The following is a 19,231-nucleotide window of genomic DNA, read 5'->3' as shown; positions in this document are numbered from 1 at the left end:
TGAAGTATTATTTCCGCTGCATCTTTGTGTATATGGTTATCTCTGTAATTTGTTGCGTTCCTGTTTAAATCCGGATCAGTGGTATCAGAGCGGTCTGCTTTTTCTCTGTTTTTCTTTGCATGTCCCCAACAAGGTCGGGATATAAGGAGTTAGGGCTTGAACTGGTTGAACCTTTGCATGACCAGCCTCGCAAATCCCGACGGCCTCCCATGGCAGACGAGAAGAAAGACGAGGGGGCAGGAGATCCCATCAAAATCTTGCTCGAAGAAGCCCTCGAGCGACAATGGAACGCGATGATGGACAACTTTGCCCAGATCCTTCTGCGGCTACCCAGAAGCAATGCATCGGCTTCCAGCAGCTACTCTGGAAACGCCACACCCTTTAAGGTACAAGTTAATTTTGAAATCCCCATATTCGAGGGTCAGATAGATGCAGATGCCGTAGATAAATGGTTAAATCTGCTAGAGGGTTATTTTTCTGTTCATGAATTTTCGAGTCGGGAAAAGATTGTTTTTGCTCTTCTCAAAGCAGCCCCCCACATCAAGGACTGGTGGGAAACCTACTGCGAGCAGAAGGATGAAAGTACTGGCTCACTATTTTCAGCCGCACCCACCTGGGATTCGTTCCGGGATGCCATCAAGGAGCAGTACTACCCTGTCGGAAGCTATGAGGATGAATACATAAAGTGGACCACGCTGCGGCAGGGAAGGGACCAAGACGTGCCGGAGTTCACCAATCTTTTCCATACCCTTCGCACAAAGTTGGGTATCAAGGATTCGGAGCAACATTTGATACTCAAATACCGTGGCTGCCTGCACAAGTACATCCAGGAAGAAATACAATTCCTAAACATCTCCTCGCTCGGCGCAGCATACCGATATGCCGTCAAGGTCGAGCAGAAGTTTAAACAAAAGAAGCGAGACTTTGGATCTGCGAATCCAAAGCAGGGGAAAGGTGCCCCTAAACCACAGAACAAAGGACAAAGCCAAGGCGGGACAGCCCAAGACAACCAGCCGAAGCTGCAAGCAAAGAACAGCGCCGCGAAGCCGAGAAAGGACACTGGAAAATGGTGCGAGTTCCATAAGAGCTCCACTCACAACACAAGTGAGTGTCGGGCCAAGCAGTCACTGGTGGCTGAGCTAAAGGTTTCAGAATCAGATGCATGTTCCGACTCTGAGTCAGAACCCGATAAGGGGTATGAAAAAGGGAAGCAGATCATTGATGCGGATCCCAGCGCCACTGTTGCTACCGCAAAGATCCAGAAAAATGAACCTGAAGATCCAGAGGAGGAGGAGTGTCTCTTCCACTCCCAGATGTGGGTAAAGGGCTCCCTGATACAGTTCATTGTTGATAGCGGGAGTCAAAAGAACCTCATTTCGGCAGAGGTCGTGAAGCGGTTGGGCTTACCGACCACAGCACATCCACAACCATACACCATTGGGTGGCTTCACCAAGGACGAGATCTTCGCGTGAGCCAACAGTGTCGCCTTCCATACAACATCAAGCCCTTCACGGATGAGGTATTGTGTGACATTGCTCCCCTTGAAGTTTGTGATGTATTACTAGGACAACCATACTTGTGGAAGCGACATGCTGTGTATGAATCAAGGCCTCGTGTTGTTATTGTTACATTGGGAAATAAGTTGTTCAGGATACCAGAGGTAGCACCACCCGCCGCCATCTCTTTGATTACTGCAAAACAATGCAGTAAGATCATTTCCAAAACCAGGAAATTTGTTTTCTTGATGATACGCCCTCAAGGAAAGAAGAAGACAGTGGCCGCGGCCTCCAAACGGGGTCCCTCTGCACGACAACTACAGATGGACAAGGTTGTGGAGGAGTACGAGGACATCTTCACCTCCCCGGCAGGGGTTCCTCTGCACTGTCAAGTCAAGCACTCCATCGATCTGACCCCAGGTGCGCCGCTACCCAATGGACCAATTTATCGGCGCTCCGTTCTGGAGAACAATGAAATCAAGAGGCAGATTCAGGAGCTCCTGCAGAAAGGTCACATCTGTCCGAGTTCATCGCCCTGTGGGAGCCTGATCGTGTTGGTACAAAAGAAGGATGGGACGTGGAGACTCTGTATTGACTATCGGGCGCTGAACAAGATCACTGTCCGTAATAGGTACCCGATCCCGCGGATTGATGACCTCCTAGACCAACTAAAGGGGGCGAAATATTTCAGCAAGATCGATCTAAAGTCAGGATATCACCAGGTACCAATCGAACCCTCCGATGTGTGGAAGACTGCTTTCAAATCCAAGGAGGGCCTCTTCGAATGGTTGGTCATGCCTTTTGGATTGACGAATGCTCCTGCAACCTTTATGAGGCTAATGGATGACATCTTGCGGCCATTCACCAACTCCTTTGTAGTAGTATACTTGGATGACATTCTGATCTTCAGCCAGAGTTGGGAAGAGCACCTCCACCACATCCGACAGGTTCTCCAAACACTGCGGCAACACAAGATATGTGCCAATTTGGATAAATGCACTTTTGGCATGACCCAGGTTCAGTATCTGGGATACATCATTGATGAACAGGGGGTGCATGTCGATCCAGCCAAGATCCAAGTCATTCAGGATTGGCCATCTCCAACCACTCTAACAGAGCTCCGCAGCTTTCTAGGTCTTGCCAACTTCTACTGCAGGTTTGTGTTGGGGTTTTCTCATATTTCTTGGCCCTTGAGTCAAGTCACTAAGGGCGGGGCGAAAGCAAAATTCTTTTGGTCTGAATCTCAACAGAAGGCATTCAGGGAGTTGAAGGATCGCCTCTGCACGGCACCAGTGCTCGCGTTACCAGATTTACAACAACCATTTGAGGTCGAGACAGATGCCTCTGACTATGCTATTGGGGCAGTCCTTACTCAACATGGACATCTAGTGGCATATCACAGTGAAACACTTTCAGACACAGTCCGAAAGTACCCCACTTATGATAAAGAGATGTATTCCATTGTACAGGCCTGCCGACAATGGAAGCATTACATTTTGGGGAAGGAAACGGTCATCCACACAGACCACCGACCTCTGCAGTTCATACAGACCCAAGGGAAATTGCAGAATGATCGCCATCAGAAGTGGTCTACATACCTGCAACAGTTTCACTTGAATATCAAGTATAAAAAGGGCAGCACCAATAATGTTGCAGATTGCCTCAGTCGGCCACCGATCATGGCGCTAACCACCGTGCTCAACTCTTGTGGGCACGAGACTTCTGATTGGCCACTTCTCTACAAAAGTGACCCAGAATTCGGCCACACATACCAGACACTCTTGGAGGGTCGGCATGTTGCAGATTTTCACCTCCAAGACGCCCTATTATGCCACCTCGGTCACCTTTTTGTTCCTTCAAGCGAGCGTGCCAAGATGATTTGGGAAGCACACTACAGTCGGGCTGCTGGGAATTTCGGGGTCGAGAAAACAGTGGCAGTACTGCAAAATTATTTCTATTGGCCGAATCTTCGACAGGATGTTGGGAAGTACATCCGATCATGTACTGCTTATGCCATTGCCAAACCGACCATTAAGAAGCACGGCCTCTATACCCCGTTGCCTACCCCTAGTCAACCTTGGGAATCCATCTCCATGGATTACATGTCAGGCCTTCCTTCCACAAAGCATGGAAATGACTGTGTTTTTGTGGTCCTCGACAGGTTCTCGAAGATGGCCATTATGATGGCCTGCAAGAAGAATATCACAGCAGAAGCCACTGCTAAACTCTTCTTTGAACGAGTGTGGGTGCACTTTGGGATCCCACAGTCTATCATCTCCGATCGGGACAGTCGGTTTCTCAGCACATTTTGGTCCAGTCTCTGGTCAATGCTGGACACCAAACTCACGAAGTCCACAGCCTTCCATCCTCAAACTGATGGCCAGACAGAGGTTGTCAACAGGATGATTGTGCACATTCTGCGCATGTATAACTCAAAGCATCCACGCACATGGGACGAGAGCCTCCCCTATGTTCAGCGCAGCTACAACCGAGCTCTTCACAGCTCCACTGGCCATAGCCCTTTTCAGGTGGGTTTGGGATTCCAGCCACTATGCCCCATTGATGTGGCCATGCCCCTTGCAGCTACTCACATGAATTCAGCTCATGTCCAGTCCGAAACAGATAAGGCCACCAGCTTCATTGAGCGCATCCAACATATTCGCCAGCAGGTCCATGACATTCTTGAGAAATCAAATGCCAAGTACAAGCAGCGACATGATCAACACCGAGTGCCACACAAGTTTCAGGTGGGCGACAAAGTCTGGTTGCATTTGCAAAAGGAATGCCTTACTGGAGCCTATCGGAAATTGAGACCACTCCGATATGGTCCTTACACCATTACTAAGGCTATGGGAGACAATGCATTTGAGCTCAGCATTCCCCCATTCCTTGGCCTGCACCCAGTGTTCAATGTGGACCGCCTTCGGCCATACTTTCCACCATTGCTAGACACATCCGACATTGCAGAACAGCTCAAACCCACAGAATTAAATCCAGATTGCATGGAACAAGCTGCAACTGATCGGATCATGGACACACAGATCAAGAACACTCGCCAACAGAATATCCAACTGTATCGAGTTGTCAAAGCAGGCCAACTCCTTCAGCAGGGCAAGTGGCTCACCAGGGAACAAGTTCAACAGAAGTTTCCTCATCTCATGGAGGAGCTCAACGCAATGGGGACCATTGCTTCCTAAGGGGGGAGGAATGATCCAGGTGGATATTGGTGGCCACCTGCCAAGTCCACCTGGACCCCCACCATTGTCTTTCTTAGCATTTTCAGTTTCCTTAATTGTAGCACAGTTTACTATTTTTAGCAGTTTTTCGGGTCCTGAACTTCCGGAGCCGTTTTGAGGCCCTAAACGACGTTTTTTTGGGAATCTGGGGCAACATGGGTCCATGGACTAATGTTGCCTCCCAAAGTGGTAGTACTCGGATAGATCTTTCTAACGAGCTATTGTACACGTCAAACGGAGATCATATGCCAAAGTTACGACCCCGGGAAGTTGATGTACCAATTTACCCCCAAACGGGGCCCACAGTTTGGCGTTTCATCTCCTAGGGTTAGGTTTTGGAATGTTAAGGGTTTTCCATTGTTTCTCAACAATAAATAGGCCTTCGAGCCTCATTGTAACACAGTTCAGAGGCATGTGGCCATCACATCTCTTCTCAGAGATAAGCTACCATTGCCCTAGCTGGTTTATTTCCATTTCTGGTTGTAAGCATATTTCAGTATTTTCCATTAATGAAATGAAGTATTATTTCCGCTGCATCTTTGTGTATATGGTTATCTCTGTAATTTGTTGCGTTCCTGTTTAAATCCGAATCATTAACTGTGGGCTTCATTATGGGGAATTTTTTGTTATTAATCATCCTCCAATTGTCCACAAACATTCATTGGAGGCATTAAAAGGATACGTACATCCGGGCTCTACAATGATTATTAACCCTCTCATATGTTGGCCACTTGGTGCAGATTTTGATGGGGATGGCATTCATGTTTTTTATCCCCAATCTTTAAAATCTCAAGCTGAGCTTTCTCAGCTTCTAAGTGTCGATCAAAAAAATTTTAGTGCCCATTATGGAGAGGAAAACAACACTGACTATTGATAGTAAATACATTGTTGGCTTCCAAGATTCTATCCAGAAAATTTATGCTGGATAAAACAACATTGAATCAACTATTAATGTAGACTTCTAAAAACATTCTTGAACCAGAAATTACTAAAGTGCATGATGGAGGGCCTTTTTGGATAGCTAGCCAACTTCTTCATATGGGTTTACCTCTAGAATTGAACTATGAGAAGAATGGGCTTCTCATAAGCAATAGTGAAATAATATTATTCAATGGTGATAAAACCCAATTGTTGAGTTCTTTGCCTAAAATTTTTAATGCAATTGTTAAGTGTAAATGTCTACGAGTGGCAGTGAAGTGCTTGAATTTAGTTGAACATTTTTTTTATCCTTAGATGGTTTTAGTGCAGGTTTGGATGATTTGGTTCTTGCTCACTGTGTTTCTCAGAGAAAGATATTTAAGGAAGATCTAGGAAATGAACTTACTGAAATTTCTAGGCTTATGAAGCATGTGAGGGGAGGAAGATATGATAATTCCATCATTTCCAAAGTGGATAAGCATCTACTTGGAGTGCGGGAAAATGTTACCAAGGTTATTTCTTCTTCAAGTTCCTTTTTTCTGATGGTTAACAGTGGAAATGCAAGATCTGCTAAGAAAGTGGTTCAACAACTCTTAGGGCTTCATATGTTTTCAAGGAGGAAAATTTTTCCTAGAGATTGACTTAAAAATATTTTTTCACATCTTCCATTCAATGGTTCTCATCCTTTGGAGCCACACAAGAAATATGATTCGCCTGAAGTTTTTGGACTTGTTAAATCATCCTATGTTTTTTTATTAAATCACTGCAAGGCATTTATTCATTCTATCTCTTCCAAAGAAGCTAATTTCTGTCAGAAGATGGGAATGAAAGAACAAGGAAAACCTTTTAAGAATCTAATGACCTTTCTACTTGATCTAACGATTTGCTATGATGGGATGGTGAGAGATGCTTGTTGAAAATTTCTCATTCAGTTTGAATATGGGAACATAAAATCTTCAGTAGCATGTAATTCCTCAAACAAGAGGGAGTCTAGGAGTATCTTGGATCATTCATATCCAAGAGAACAGGTAGGGACTCTGGTTGCTACAACAATTGCAAACTCGGCTTACAAAGCACTTGTTGATTCCTTTCAAAAATGTATTTCCCCTTGGGACATCCTTAAAGTAGTTGAGATCGTGTTCCTTACTTGTCATTAATGTTCTATTTTAGTATGATTTCCTTTTGTATGGTGCTAGAGGGCTGAATTTGAAGCCAATCAAAATAAGAAACGTTAATGAGTAGATATAATTCTACCTTACAACCAAATGATCGACGGGTAATTCTTCACATGAGAATTTGTTGTGTCGATGAAACACATTTTGAGGAGAAAGCTGCAAGAATTCAAGAATCTTTGAAGAGGATTCCTTTGAAATATTTTTCTCTCCAAATTATTGTTGAGTAAGTGGATCTCTATGTTTCACCTTTTGTTTTAGTTGTGTTGCACATAATCATAAAGGTGTCTTACTCTCTAGGTCAATCATCTAACCAATCTGATTAAGAATGCATTTTTGTATGTGAAGGTTGACCCTCATAAAAAATTATGAATGAACTACTTGTTGTTTCAAGTTCTCTAGTTGATGTCTGTCTTCAATTTTAATATTAAATAAAACTACACCCTAGAAGCTTTGATATTCAATGTTCTCATGTTTAATGGGATCTCTAAAAATTGTGCAGTTCTCAATTTCAAACTAAATGTGAATATCAAATCCATGATAATTGTAACAACTGAACCTAAGGCTCAAAACACTTACAGGTATTTTATTCCATGACGCTAAACTGTCAAGAAGGGCATCTAATGCATACACATCAATTATTTTGATTACCATCATGGATAAAATACAGAGTTCATTCATATAAAATGAATAAAAAAATATAATTAGGTACTTTTCCTTAGAATGTTACAGTTAATTGCATTTACTTTCCTAAGAAGCCATTGTCTAACTTTATACCATGATACACAGTTATTGCAAAGATCTTGACAAACCTAACCAATCATTTATACGTACTATCAAGTAAATATGTAAAAAATATCAATTTTCAATCAAGGGTGCCATTAATAGTTTTAACCAACAAGGGGTAGGCAATGAATCTCTAGATCTCACTAAACTAATGCTTCTCTACCTACCAAGCTACCAGTGAAATTAGCAGAACTTCCAATGGTTATTACAGTTTACACATGTGATAAATGTAGCCATAGGTTCCTCTCCACTTCTTGTTTGCAACTAATAGTAAGTACACTTCCGCTGGCCACATTTACCACACTTGAATTGGTATGTTGTAGCTTTAGGCTTTATCCCGCTCACACTCAAAAAGTGCCTTGTCTTTGATCTGTTTGTTCTCGATCTTTCTTTGATCACTAGCCATTTCTTCCTTTGTCATGACAATAAGTTTCTCTGGCTTAATTTCCCCAAGAATAACTCTCCTTCTCAAATCTCAATTGTTTGCATCTTTCAGGTTGAACATGATGGACCTATATTTCAACGTTTGGGCTCCAGTAGACAACCCTAACTTTTCAAATATCAGTGTCTCAGCAAAAACTGCAACTCGTACCGGATCACATGCATTTACTCTCACCATGTTGTCACCCTTGGCTTCGTTACCTACTTTGGAAAAATCCTCATGAAGAAGCTCACGGATCCTGTAATGTACTGTGTTATTAGACTTAATCATACTTTTCAGCTTTGGAGGGCCATTTGAAGAGGATGATACCTTCTTATTTCTGATAGATGCTTCTTCTTCCTTGGGTTTCTTCTCAACCTTTATAGACTCTTTCTTAACATCATTGACCTCCACTTTAATAGTCTTGGACTACTTATCTTCTGACTTTGTAGCTTTGTTTCCATTGTTAGAAAGAGTTTTTGTTTTCACAACCTTCTTCCAAGAATCAAATAAGATAGTGGCTAACACAAATACTTTCTTGAGGATGCTTTGTGAGATGTCGGAGGCGTTTTCCAACCTGATAATCAAAGTATCATAACAAAATGAAGTTACTAGCATCCATAAGAAAACAGTCCTATGAAAAAAGTTGCACACTCATGAACTAAACAGTTTCCTTGACTACTTTAAATCAGAGAAAAAGGTACCTTTAGAAGTCCCATTAAACTTAGAGAGAGGCAATAACAAAACCAGTGGACTTCAAAAGAGAATGAGACTAAACTTTCAAGATAGAGGTAAATTTTTAAGAGCACTATTCAAAGATAAAGGAAAAGAGCAAAGAAAATGAAGGAAAAACTAAAATTATACAAATGATACAAATACTTTTCTTTCAGATATGTTATCCATGCTACAAATCCTAATGAAGTACCTAGAGTAAAAGAAACTTTACATTATAGTTCACAACAGCCATCCAGATAAGCATGTGCAAAATAGCCATCTTCAAGAAGTAAATCTGGACTTACATTCTTCAATTTATTTCATAACATAAACGTATTTCAGTGTAAGAAAAAGACTGAAAGAAAATGTCATGCAACACAAGTTAAATTTACAATTCAAATCAATAAAAACGTGTGCCAACATAATACTTTTCTAAAAGCATGTTCTTGACTTGTACACCACAAAATGCAGCGGTCAAAGCAGACATTTGCATAAGGGTACGAACAAACAATCTAAAGCTTACACATCCAACTCTGTTTATAACTTACAAGTTACAACTTTACTGATAACAACCTCTATAGTACACCCACTACCTGCACAAGATGATATCATTGTAATGGGGAATCTGATAACAAAAATCTTAAATCATACAAAAAAGATTGTTAAAAATGTTGTAATGAGACATGATGAATATCGAGTGGCTAGAACTAACCCTGGCGGAACAGAGCCAGAGAGGCCTTGTTATCACCTCAAAATTACAAAACTTCTAATAAAAACTAATAACACAATGAAAATGTTATCTCTAGAAATTAATTAAACAAAAAAACAAAAAACAAAAAAAACTCTGGACTTAATCATGGAAAAATGCTATGGGGATTACAAGCTCACCCTAGGCTCATAGACAATGTTGTTAGTAGTAGCACATAGTCCATCAACATTAGGAAACTAAAGGCATTACTTGATGGGAAAACAATTGTTTTGACAGGATTGTATTCTCACCCACCAGGTATTTGTTTAAGGTGACTGACATTTTTGCAAATAAGGGGGCTGATCTGGCTTCAAATTCATTGAAAGTAAAGACAGTCTGATATGAATCCCCTCTTTATAAGATGATATGGCAAGGCTTTGAAAGCATTGAAATTTAAAAAATTTGGTTTGTGGTTAGAGAGAGGTCTCTTTCTCATTCATTTCCACCACTCAAATACTTCCCTGAGAGTAATGGTTGCAAAATAGAAGAGAACCCAAATGGTAATTCTACCTGAGAAAGTTTTAACTCTAAAGGACAAGGTTTATGTGCTTGAATATTGAATTTCAGACGCAAACATCAAGAGCATGAGTTTTAAGAAAACCTGTAAGTTTTGACTACAAACAAAAACTCAAAGATTGAACTACATATTCATGGTCTCAAGATTCAAAGGCATGAGTCTAAAGCTCATAACTTCGAAGAGAATAAAATATGAATGTGAATTGAAAGCCAGAAAAGAGGAAGATGGATGCAACACCTAAAATATAACCAACTCAAGTAACGAGTCAATAAAGTTGATGATAAGCATTGCTGCTGCCAATGCAGGTAGAGTGGAAGTATCAAAAACTGAAGATCAGATTCCTTCCATTTTTTCCTTGTATAACACCCACTTCATCATCAATATTCTCTGTAATTTTCCTTCAATTTCATGTATCGGTTGGTGAATCTACAGTGGAAAGCCTAACAAAGAGTTTGAAAAATGGAACGACTTCAGCCCAAATATAAGAGGAATGTTGAATTGTCTTAGAGGGCTCAAGTTAGCACCTGCTAACCTGCCCCATATATTTCCAGAATGTATGCAAAAAGTAATGTTAGAAAAATAGAGAAATCTGAAAACCTGAAAGTGCAGTAGCCTCAACTAATGTGGAATCAAACCAGATACAACAAGATCATAACATGGTCAAACTCCATACAGACAACAGAATAGAAAAATATTAACATAGAAGCAAAGCCAATAGAAGGAACAAGATAATTATTGCATCTATTAGATCTGCTACTGAGATACAAGGGGAATCCCTCTATTTATAGCAACCTAGGAGGAGTCCAGCATTTAAGAAGGATAGTTTGCAAGTATACAAGTATTTAATGATTTACCCAAGTTAACTTACAATTGTTTGTACACCAACAAACCCCTTAAGTGAAACTTAGGTGAGTATTAAAAAGGAGGCTAAATTCCAAAAATGTGTCCCGACTACATGGCCATGATAGGTACCCATGTACAAAATGCTTATAATAGTTGAAAAAGAGAGGGAGGATCATTTTGTTGTGGACAATAGAGCACCATATGTTGCAACTGAATACAATCAGTACAGAATAGTCTTCAAATTTGATGTTGACATATTCAATACCATTACGTCTCTAACTCTCTACAAACATTTGATAAACATTTCCATATTGCTTCAAGAAAAGTGTCAAAAGCCTCACTTTTGTTCTTTAAAAAGTAGACCCAAGTTTGTTTGGAGTTGTCACCAATGGATGTAAGCAGATAACGGGCCCTTTGAAATGACAAGGTAGGAATAAGACCTGCAACATTATTGTGAACAAGTTGAAGACCTTTAGAAGCTCTCCAAGATTTTCCCTTAACAAAATTACCTCGAGGATGCTTGCCAAGAACACACCCAGTACAAACACCATCAAAAAGAGAAATAAACATAAGATTAGTGACCAAATTTTACTTAGTTGATAATCATAGCAAGAGTTTAAGTGACCATATCTCATTTCATAATTTAGTTAACTCATTTGAGTGACCAAGTAATACATTGATAGGAGGCTCCACTACAAAATGAAAAAATAAGTTCAAGTGTGCATGATGATCCACTTTCCTATGGCAACAATTTGTGAAGGGTCCTCAATTTCATGAAACAAAAATAAAAAGTAAACAAGATTGTTTTCCTTGAAACAAAATTTGTAATATGATAAATTGAGAGAAAATTAGTTGAAAGATTAGAAACATATAGAACATTGTTGATCATGTCATCTATCATCTCAATGGAACATTTCCCTTGAATAGGTACAGGTGAAGAGTTTCCCAGAAAGATATGCTTTGTATTGCATGAATTAATGGAAGGAAACAATTTCTTAGGTGCAGCCATGTGATGTGTTGCTCTATAATCAATTATCCATTTAGGTAAGAAGAAACTTGCAATAGCAGAGATCGGTTTAGCATTTCTTGTATGATTTCCAAAAGAAGATAGATTGACAATTAAATTGTGTTTCTTCATTTATGAAGCGAAGGCAACCAATTTTTACAAACAAGATTTTGAATTACCTTTCCATAAAAAGCACATTTAAGAGGTCTATTCTTTCCTTTAAAATATTGTTTCAGTGAGGGATTTGAAAAGTTAACACTCCTTTGTAATTTGCATTTGTTTCCCTTAGATGCCTTTTTATGTTGTATCCTTGAATTTTAAGGTGAGATAGCTATAAAAATTCCACAGCCAAGAGAACCCATTTCAATGAGTTTATCCTGCTCTCAAGTAGTTTTTCAATAAAAGCATCAAAAGCAGGTAGACTCACAAAAGCTTGGCCCAAGGCATCTTGATTTCAATATAAATGTGGAAACAAACAATGAATAAAACTCGCCTAACTTAGAGAGAACTGCCAAAAATGAGTTGTTCATCACTTTTCTCAATTTTACAATCTTTTAATTGAGGCCAAAGAGATATCACTTGGAAATGAAATCTTAAGTAGTATCAAAATTACAAGGATTGAGAGTAATTAATTCATTTTCCAATTGATGACCACAAATTGCATCCATTTTTCCATGATGCTTCCATCACTATGTCTATCATTTAGAACCAAGATACAATACATTCATCTATTTGAAATTTGTGTGCCTTTAGAGCTAGAACTTTGTGGCAGTACTTGCAAGAGTATCGAACTTGAGGGCTTCTTATGAAGACGCGAAGAAATAGGAGTGTTTATAGCGAAGTGAAAGACACGTGTTTGATACTTCCACGCATTTTTAGGGCATGCCAATATAAATATCGTTGTTGTTGGATACACTGGCATTGGTTAGTTTCAGAAAAGTTCTCTATCAAATATGTTGTTTTCACGAATTAATATTTCCAACCAAGAGGATAAATACTTGGCATGCCTAGGACATAGTGGTGTTATTTCTTGCATGTATTTGTGATTTATTAGTATTCCACCACTAATAACTTCATTACGTAGCTTCTCATTTAGTAATATATTACAACAGTTACTTGTTAAAGGAGAAATATTTCGGTTTGTTTGAACACCATAAACTAGAAAGAAATTTAGCTTTGAATTAGAAAAATGGAATATATTTTGAAAAAAATGTTTTTTGATCAAATATTATATAGACCCATTGCATGATCATTAAAAAAAAACAGTCATGACAATAAGCAATGATTTTGGACACAATGAATTACATAACTCTACAACTCAAAAACATGTTAGCATATTCAGTTTTTTCTGCATTAGAGAAAAATGAATCAGTAACATTAAGTTTGCTTTGAATATTTATAGAATCATTTCAGATATTCTAAATGGAAATTGCATGTGCTAATCTTGCTCAATTAATTACAGGGAAAACAAGGGGCATACATAATTTGTTGGCTTCTGGGAATTGGATTTCTTTTCTCTCGAAATGGTACAATGATAATTGAAGATTACTATGTTGAAGCTATATTCTAGGTTAGTATCACAATTTACAAAGTTTTGTCTTATTATTTTCTAGTTTATTGTTGTAATCTTGTGTCAGCAATACTTTGCTCCACCCATTACATTTCCACTGACCAGTTTTATTGTTGAAGTGTCACTCCCTCTTAAAGATAACTAGAGGAAACGATACAACTACAAAATTGAAGCATGAAACATTCTTAATAGAAATTGCTAGCTCCGATGTGTTTGATTATGTTGGATAAAAATTGGGATAGAAATGTGTGCGTCTATTTTCCTTTATTACTTTAGTTGAAGATAACATTTCATGAACAAATGTTGTACATTGATAACATAGTAGGTACAAAATTGATTTTATGGTGATGTTTTATTTTCTTTGTTTATATAGGTCATTTGGCCACATAGTGGCCACTATTGCCCAACTAAAGAAAACTTGTTCGAGTTTCTTGCTTTTATGGGGAAAAATGACATTAAAAATATTGTTGATGTTGAGGTATATATCGTATAAATATTTTATAGTCTACTTTAGTTTATATTCTAGTGTTCATCGACTTTCATGTCTTATACTTTGCATTGTATCTCTTTTTTTAGGAAAGGAACTCAGTATTGATGGTAAGAAGTAGGAATTGAAGAAAGAGGAGAACAATAACACTAGAGCGACAAAATGCAAATTAAAGAGAAAGAGAAAAGCATTGGTTTAGTGGTACCCATAGAGCCAATATCCCACATAAGACACATAAATACTAATGGTCAAATCTTCAAAGTTGGTGAATTTACTTGCAATGCCTTGGCAACACAATGATAATGTTTTGAAGCGATGAAACAATATTTCATATGTAAATTGTACTCCAACAAATATTAAGTTGGAAACTCATATTGTAATACTTGACATTTTATATAATATAATTTATGTGGTTGGAATTATTTATAGTTGCACTTGATATTACTTAGTATTGTAACTAACATATGTAATTTTACGTTTTCATATTATATGAACAAGTGCATATGCCATTTTTTTTAATTTAGTTGCAAAATCATACTAATTAATTTATGCGGATTAATAATGAAAACATAAAATCAATCTAAAACTACTAAATTAGTAGTTTATGTTTATTAATGATGAACACATAGAATGAATATACGACTAAATTAGTTGCTTATAATGGTTGTTAATGAAAATAAATGAAATGAATATAAACTACTAAAGTAGTAATTTATATAATGAATATGATACTACCAAAAAATATAAATGACAAATGCAAATGATAAATTTGTGATTACAAATGACGACTAAATTTTTCATGTATATTACTATTAGTAGCTAATTTACAGTGTCTTATAAAACCACTAAAATTTAGTCATATATCTTTGGTCATTAATTGGTTTCAAACGATGACTAAAATTTGCATATATATGACTATTAGTATCTAATTTACAGTATCTTATAACACTACCAACATTTTGGTCATATTTATTTAGTCATTAATTGGTTTTCTCGAGTGATCTTTTAGTAATATATTTGTGGTATATTTAGTCATTAATTGTGACAATTAATGACCAAATTAATAACTAAATATACTACTAGACAATAAAATTGAGACAACCAATTAATAACTAAGCTAAAAACAATTAAAAGTTGGTCGCATTATAAAATACTGTAAATTAGCTACTATTGGTCACCCTGAAAAATAGTCGTTTATATGCAAATTTTAATCACTTTTTAAGTAATTAATTAGTCATTTTCTAGTAGTGAAGGATCATAAGCAATTTCAGTCTCAAAATGAAAAATCATTTCAAAAAAGTGATAAGGCAAATAAAACAAAGGGAAGAATATTGATAGACATTGCCACCTTTGTAATCGAGATGGCCACTTAAAATCCAAATGCTTTAAGAAGATGGAAGCCTTGGAAGTAGCAATGAAGAAGCATAACATCCATTTGGAGCACTCTTCAACTTCAACTTTATCTTCAGGCATGGAAAATTTTAGGGGCGAATGTTCGCCCTTAGGCGAAATTAAGGGGTTTTAAATTTTTAATGGGCGAGTATTTTGTATCATAGTACATTTTTACAAATAGCCTCAAATAGCCCACCTTATTTTAAGGGAGGGTAAAAAAGGTAAATTTAGTCCTTGAAATTAGGAGTTACAACCTTCCATTCGCCCTAATTTTCAAGAATAGGTTTTATTTAAGTGAATCCTATGGGCCAAATACCATATTTATAAAAGAGGTATGGTAAATTAATAAAAATATAAATAAATGAGAGGTATGGTAAAAAAAAACACTTTTTATATTTACTTCATAAGTCACCTTATATACATGCAAGGGTGTAAACAAATAAAAATATAAATAAAGTGGAGGTATGGTAAATAAATAAAATCTCATTTTATATTTAGTCCATAACCCTCTTTCTATTTATGAAGGCTCAGAAAAGAGGTTTTATTTAAGTGAATCATATGGGCCAAATACCATATTTGTAAAAGAGGTATGGTAAATTAATAAAAATATAAATAAACGAGAACTATGGTAAAAAAATAAAAACATTTTTTTTATATTTACTCCTTAAGTCACCTTATATTTATGAACACTAAAAAAATGTGTTATATTTAGGTCAAACCTATGGGCCAAATACCATGGGCTAGATTATTATTAATACCGTGCAAAAAAACATTATTAATCCTAATATTAGTGTTAATAAAAATAAAAATGGCACATGGTATTGACCCATGGTGTTCACGTGGAATGTAGCCTATTTAAATGGGGGAATTAAACCAACATAGATCCATCTTTACTCTGGATCTACTAAACCCCGAGAAAGATCAAATATCGTGATATGCAAACTAGCATAGAGTGAAAAAATATTTGATTCCTCTTGGGGCTTGGTGGATCAAGAGTTGAAATGGATGTTGTAATTTAATGTATGTTAAACATTTTAACTTGGTTAAAATAAAAAATAAAATAAAAATCAATTATTAATTTTTATAAATTACTAATAATAATTTTTTTGCTCCAGGTTTATGATAACCCATGGTATTGACCCATGGTAATACCATGGTATTCATGTAAGCATAGACTATTTAAAGGGGAAATTCTATCATCTTAGATCCATGTTAATTCTGGGTCTACCAAGTGCTCATAAGGATAAATAAATTTCCTCCCCCTCAGAGTGGTAGATGTGGAGTTAAGATGGATATAGGTTGGTTTTTATGATAATGAGGATATTAAATAGACTTAGGAAATTATATTGTAAAAACATCTTAAGGTGAATGGTTAAAGCTACATTTAGTCACTTCACAAAATTTAGTAAAAAATACCAATATCTCCATTAATATTGGTTTTTAACTTTTTTTGATTTAACAAAAAAAATTCAAAACAATGAAACCGTATCACTCTTTCCGCATCACCCTCACAGAATATTTCTCACCATTTTTCAAACATTCTCAATATGATATCTTCATGAAAAAGTTTAGGTACTGCTGTTGGATTAATTGTTTGAAAAATAAGCTGGTTTGTACAACCTTTCATCTTCTGTGCTATTCTTAGTTTGTCCTAATGATCTGTAGGGGTTGGAACCACTGCACCATATTTTCCTAAAAGGTGGAGATTGTTCACCAAAAAGGAAATTAATATACATGTTACAACGTTGTTAAAAAATGTGAGACCTATGAGGGTAGTGAATTATGCTAATAAACAATTTAGATTGGGAGAGACGTAATTAAATTTTATTATTTAATTGAAGATATCCACTTAAAATATAATAAATCTACATTTATATATTCATATATTGATTGGAAGGATTCTCACAATGGTCACTTCTTTCAATTAGATCCCCTTCAAGCCTTTGGGATACCTAATACTTTCTTATATAATATAGTTGGGGTTTGCTACTTGTTGGCATGTTGGGGTAAACAAACTTGATGTGTTTTTTTTATCTCGCAGTTGGAGTCTATGGAATAAGAAAGAAATTTTATAACTCGAAAAAAGTGGTAGCTTGACAAAAGTTGTAGAGAAAAGATTAATCTCTCCTACCTTGACAGAACTCATTGTCCATATCAACGCCTACAAGAACTTTGTTGTGGAATATTATCAAAACTAATAGAAGGATATGAAAGAGTGTATTGCAAGAACTTTGAAAAACACGGCCACTGAAAGTTGGAACATTATTTGTAGGAAGAGAAAATTATGTTTCTCTTTTCCAAACATGTATGTTAGTATATTACAGTTTAATGAATATGTTTTCTTATTATCATATATGGTTTCATACTTTAACAAAACATTCGCCAAGACTTGAAAATGTTTTATTATTCAGTAAAAGATTTACCAAGATCTTACAAGATTTTATAATTCAGTGAAAGATTCTCCATCATTGTACAAAATAATATAATCTGGTGAGAGATTCGCCAAAAAAATTATATATACATATTATATTATTGATAAAATCGCCTCCCATTTTTCCTATGTATCATGGGGATTAGCCCATTTATTATACATATAAATTTAGGGTGGTTCTTAAAATCTTCCCTGTCTTCAGGAATAACACTTTCTGCATGTGGTTGTCAAGCATCTCGATCTGGTTATGCACTAAATATATCTTCTTCTTCTCATTCTCATGAGTGGCTCATTGATTTTGGAGCTTCTTATCACATGACCAAAAACAAAGCCATGTTTTATTCTTTAAATGATTGTAACACCAAAAATATATATGTTGGTGATGATAGATCACTTAGTGTTGTAGGGACTAGAGCTATTCATCTAGACAATGGTCAATTTAATGATGTATTATGTGTTCCAACCTTATCCTACAACCTTCTATCTGTATATCAGATAACTCATTCAGGTGAAGGTAAACTCGTTGATTTTTCACCTCACAATGTTGTAATTAAGGACTTAAGAGATCCTAGACAGATTTTAGCTACTGGCATTGCTGATGATTCTATAAGGTTGTATAAGTTTAACAACTTTGGGTCATCAAATCTTCCCTTGATATTTGTTGCTCATAATGATGAAGTGAGAAAACTTTGGCATGAGCGATTTGGTCACTTAAACTATCGCTCCCTTCAGAATCTATGTAAATAAAGTATGGTGACAGGTCTTCCAATGGTATCTTACATAGATGGTGTTTATTTCGGATGTGTACTCGGAAAACATCATAGGGATAGTTTTGATCATAGTGATTTATGTGGTCCACTTCTAGTTGTTTCATTCTCTAGCTACAAGTATTTCTTAACTTTCATTGATCATTTCTTCAGACACACTTGGGTATATTTCTTAAAACTCAAGAGTGAAGTATTTAGCATGTTCTTGGCCTTTAAGGACTTTGTTGAAAAACAATCTGGACATAAAATTCTTAAGCTAAGATCTGATAATGGAAGAGAATATGTTAACAACAAATTCATCAACTTTTGCACTGAGAATGGAATTCAAATGCAACATATTGTTCCATATACTCCACAACAAAATGGTGTAGCTGAAAGGAACAATCCCACCTTAAAGGAAATGGCTAATTATATGCTTCAATCTAAAGGACTTAGTCTTAATTTTTGGGCAGAAGCAATTAAGTGTGCAAATTACACAGTAAATCACACTCTGTTACAGGGAAAAGTGTCTATATAGAACTGCTCTATCCCACTAAGGTGTGACAGCTACCTTAGAAACAAACAGAGAAAAGCTACTCTTGTTTTTCCTTTATGAATTATAGATAGAGAGGAACAGAAAGACCAACCTCTATCTTGCGCTAATCCTTTCATTCGATCCCTCTCTTCTTTGATAGTCCTCAGCTACCTGCTCTCTTGCACGCCCAGCTTCACAAAGTACCTGTAAGA

The 19,231-nt window shown here is 36.8% G+C and overlaps 1 pseudogene; it reads right to left on the bottom strand.

Moving 5' to 3' along the window:
* Positions 1-7,792: 7,792 nt before the first annotated feature.
* On the bottom strand, positions 7,793-8,749 carry LOC149216621 (transcription elongation factor TFIIS pseudogene; annotated as a pseudogene).
* Positions 8,750-19,231: the final 10,482 nt, after the last annotated feature.

The sequence above is a fragment of the Pinus tabuliformis genome, chromosome 1_1 (assembly GCF_031772625.1).
Source record: "Pinus tabuliformis cultivar Carrire ecotype Pingquan chromosome 1_1, CPIR1, whole genome shotgun sequence".
NCBI lineage: Eukaryota > Viridiplantae > Streptophyta > Pinopsida > Pinales > Pinaceae > Pinus > Pinus tabuliformis.
Note: the sequence above shows the minus strand (reverse complement) of the source record. Positions and strands in the feature narration are given on the sequence as shown.